The sequence below is a fragment of the Ochlerotatus camptorhynchus genome, unplaced genomic scaffold, assembly GCF_037179485.1.
Source record: "Ochlerotatus camptorhynchus isolate MF236.1 unplaced genomic scaffold, CSIRO-AGI_Acam_v1.1 ptg000391l, whole genome shotgun sequence".
Lineage (NCBI taxonomy): Eukaryota > Metazoa > Arthropoda > Insecta > Diptera > Culicidae > Ochlerotatus > Ochlerotatus camptorhynchus.
In genome coordinates this window covers 19,125-23,915 of record NW_027040878.1, presented here as the reverse complement: position 1 = coordinate 23,915, position 4,791 = coordinate 19,125, and the positions used below count along the sequence as shown (strand labels likewise).

The 4,791-nt window shown below is 36.2% G+C and overlaps 1 non-coding gene across 1 annotated transcript; it reads left to right on the top strand.

Moving 5' to 3' along the window:
* The first annotated feature begins 564 nt into the window (after positions 1 to 564).
* On the top strand, positions 565 to 646 carry TRNAL-AAG (transfer RNA leucine (anticodon AAG)). The gene has a single exon. It is a non-coding gene; the product is annotated as a tRNA-Leu (tRNA).
* Positions 647 to 4,791: the final 4,145 nt, after the last annotated feature.

Genomic DNA, 4,791 nt, shown 5'->3' with positions numbered 1-4,791 from the left:
GCTTGCTCGCTCCGGCTCTATCGGGGGGTTTTTTTTTTGGTCGACGGGGAGGACTCAACAGGCTGCTGCGCAGGTGCGTCGAATCGATCCCCGAGAATGAGTGCCGGATTTTGCGCGGCACGTACCAAAGAAGATGCATCCCCAACCGCAAGCAACGATCACAGTTCGAATCTCGGTCCAGAGTCAGTCGAATGATCATTTCCATGTGAGAGATTATAATTTCCCGCCTGTTCGATGAATTTAAATCCTAAATTGGGGGTTGTTCATAAACTACGTAGTTAGTCCCTTACGTGGTTTACGAAAAGTCCCCTGCATAAGAAAACACGGAATCGGTTTTTGCTGACTGAAACACGCATGCGCCCTACAACAACCACTTTGGCTGTATGATTATTGGTGGGTGATCGTTTCTACTGCCGACTTCCTGGCTATCGCTTACAGAGCAGACAAGCACGCAGGCGGTAGATAGATAGAGGGCCATTCTTATCGGGGTATTGGCAGCGTTTCTTTTATTTGTGTCGATTGATGGGAATTTTCATGGGATGTGTGATGAATGGGAAACACAACGGTAGCGTGGCCGAGCGGTCTAAGGCGCTGGTTTAAGGCACCAGTCACTTCGGTGGCGTGGGTTCGAATCCCACCGCTGCCAATAAATATTTTACTGCGATTGGATTATTTTAATGCTAACGAGATTTATGAAACTATGATAAAAAATGATATGTACTTCAAAACATAATTATTTAGGATGTTTGAAAACACAAAAAAGAGTTATTTAGTAATAGGGATGAGCTTTTAATCAGTGCTGCGGTTGTGTATGGTCGCGGGTAGTCATTGACTAGAATTAATTAATTAATTTAGCTTTATTTAGGAGGCTTTCAGCCTTAGGCTGGTTCGCCTCCAATCATTGACTAGAAGCATAGCATACACAGATAAAAATTCTGAATTTTAATTGTGATGTAAACATTCATTCATGTAAAATTGTAAACAATGTTGTTTACAAAGATGGGCTTATGTATACAATATTTGCAATGTAGCATGAAATGTGTCAGAACTTTACATGATATATAATGTAAACTTATATGATATGCGACGCTCCATTTATGTGCATCATATTGAACAGAAATTTACACTACTTCTTCGAACTGTGTAGCATAAACAAGGATGCACAATGTCGTAGGTGGTACGAGCTCCAAACTGTTGTTAAGAAGGAGACCCTCCTTCATCCGTTGCTGTGAGATAGTAATTTGTGAATAATTACTACCTCTTAGATAAAGGATGTTTCTCCCTCCAACAGACCAGAGGAGCTGTCCTGGCCACGTCCTTGCATCTGGTGGGGAAAGGGGTATCCTTGTATCCTAAGGAATAAGTGCATTGAAGACACCGAGACCTGTGGTAGCGCGAGAACTGGTTTTTTTTTTAATTAACATTTGATACTTTTTGCAATAGTAAAGACACACAAAAACAAACTAGCAAGCGGTAAACATTTCGTGAAATTTTTCTGGGATTATAGGATATTAATAAAATTCTATAAATGCTCCGAAAACTTTATAAGCGTGAGGAAATAATGAATATTTAGGAAACATCAGAGAAGCAAAGAAAACTTCTGGGATTTCAAGAGAAACTCTGGAAGTATTATTGATTTAAGGCAAAATAGGGAAAATTAAAAGCAATTCATTTACCAATCAAATTGAGGGTATTTTTAAAAATACTGAGAAATTCGGGAACATTGTAACTTAACAACAGGGTGATCTTTAACAGGAACGATTGAGCTTCCAGCTGTTCCATTATATATGCGAAATGTTGCAAAACAGTACCACACACTTCCGGAGTAACTGCTTTCAATCCAGCGGGAGAAAATCGCCAGGAAGAACGCTGGAGTAAAACGTCGTTGCCATGATCGCACAACGCAACTATCGAAAGATAAACAAACTTTGACGTTTAACTTTTTGCAGGCAACTTTGCCTCCATAAAATGCTGCCATAAATCTGAACGGGTTAGGATCAAGCAAAATGGCTTAAGATAAATATATTTTCTTCATAAAAGCCATTTTAAAACATTATGAATTTTTTAGGGATTTCATTACAGTAAAACAATTTTTTTACAAATGGCCCATGAAAACCAACTTTTAAGCCACCGCCATATTACAATTATTTTGTTTGATTTTAACAATCTTCGTTTTCAATGTGTATTTCTTTGGATATAACTTTATTTTGGTCAATTTAGCAATGATCAGATATTTGAAATACGATAATCATAAAAAAATATCTCGGCTGAGCTTAATGATCAATCTGAAAAATATTTTTTTTCCAATTAAAAATATTAAGTAAGATCGACGTTTTCCGAGGGTGAATTTATTTTGTTATATGTTATCAAGTACGTTTCACATAAAATTTAAAATGGCACCAACAACTTTGCCACTTTATGATATTTTTTTTATAATTTTGGAAATGGAATAGGATTTTTATATGATCAGTTTATATTTCAATTATTTTGTTAAGTTCGGATGGTATTTATGAATCCTTTTCTATCTTGATTGATGATTTTTTTTTGTGGATTCAGCAAGCGGCTAAGAAAATGGCTTGAAAAAGGTTTTTTATTGTTGCGAAATAGCTTTTATTGTAGCTTAAAAACGGGTTTCAAATAGTTTTCAATACGTTCGTCATACAACCGTTTTCGTCAAGCCAGTGTAGACTACATACAATGATTATTACTGATTATTTAAATGTTACTTGGGATACATATCGCCCACAAGCCGCACGAAGATTGTGTTTCAATCGTCTTTTTAAGGTATTGCCAATATAGAAAACTATGGCCAATACTGGTGGACTTACTCTAGCAGAAATGATACCCAAAGCATTTTGCTCCGTTTTCAGTAGCACAACGTACAGTGATCAGTTTCTCCAATTCAAATAAGAAATTGAAATACATCTATTGATTATACCGAAGCCGCCAGACGAGGCATACCACAAGGACTTCACAATGCTCGAACTGGACCGATTGAAAGACTCGGCACCTGGTGTTGATAACGTCCAATATTAAATGCTTACCAACCTAACAGTCTTTTGATTTATGTCTTTGAAACTAGAAACCTACTACGGAAGCCAGGTCGGCTTCAGGAAGGGATAATCAATAATACACAGCTCAGAGCCGGCATCGTGCTCTCTTGCCGTGCGGATCTATTTGCTTTTTGCTGAAGGAAGTGTTACTACTACCTAAAGCTACAACAAATTTAAACAGCACTTTTCAGTGCTCAATATACCTACCTTGTTCAACTCTTATTCCCTTGGATCCTTGTTTGGACCCTACCCGAGGTAATCCTTCTTGGATATCGATTAGGAAACTTCCTCTTCGATCCATCAGATTTTTATAGTAATTTGCTTGGAAGTCGATTTGGATAAAAAAAAAATACTGTCGCCATAGCGCCTAAGCGTAAAAAAAATGGCAATCTCTTGATCCCCTTTCTGATGAAATTAATTTGAGCTATCAATTTGATTTGCTCACGGATGATGAGAATAATCCATCATCCAGGAAAAAATTTAGTAAACTTTCCCGGCTTATTGCCAAAAAGGAAAAGATTCCTCCTATGTGATAACCACTTCCGATTTCCATGCTCTTAGCATCCCAAGCAACAATTTTTGTTTTATTTAAGTTTTATGGCAGTTGATATAACCAAATTATAAAACCTTCACTGACGACCACATTGCTTTAACAATCTCCTGAGAACCGCAATACAGCCATGTCATGGCCAATTGGCCCAGTTTTAATGCAGTCATTAAAACTTGATATGCGAACTACTTTAGGAGCATAGGATTTATGTCAGTTTTATCACACTCTAGACGTGATTGAAAACATAAAACCTTCTCCAGGTCAGAAAGTTTTAACAGCCTTCTAATGACTACCATAAAACTATATTACAACCGCATAAATCGCTCCTGAAGAAGTTGATAAAACATGATACGCAAAACATTTTGACAACTTTGAAGGTTTTAAGTTGGGGTTTTTGGATGATAGTTAATATTGAGAAATATTTTATTGTGGTTTTATACTTTCGATGTTTGATGTGAAATCATGATCCTTGTCAGTTGGTAATAATGGCTGATATTATTGTACATTGAAAATAAGCCGACTTTATTATAATTTTAATCCAATCTGTATATGCTTCACAGCATGCCGTGCAATATTTATGGTGATTATTATACCAAATAGGAGCATAAATTTGGTGCGCCATATGAATACTAAAATAAAGGGATATTTTTAATTTGTCTGCATTAGCACCATGCATTAAAGAGTCATTCAAAGATTATCTATTTAGTACAAAACTGTTACTACTGTTGAGCAATAACCAGTCACATATTATTTAATTATACATAGATGTATGAAAGTGTTTTATTGCCTATCAATTAAAGCGTAATTATTCATACTGTGTGAAATTTATTCATACGGCGACATTTTTTTTCGTTATAACTTGCTACTCCTTAAAAATACCTCAATATAACATATTCTCCTAGATTGGAATTCTATAGCATAACATAAACCTAATGGTTGTATCTTAGCATTTCGTAGTCCAAATTGAGAGCGTTAAGTTATATTTAAGCTATTTAACTAGCTTGCTGGTTTTATTCGGTACAGCGAATCAAAACAAAACAAAAACCATGACCACCTGTCAAAAAGTCAACATTCCAAGCGATCCTCCTATTTTCGCTTGTAATCAAGATGTAAGAAATGCTTATTGGATCCACTAAAAGCTTTTTCAATACAAGTTTTAAAGCCGTGATGTCAATACTGGCCATCTCC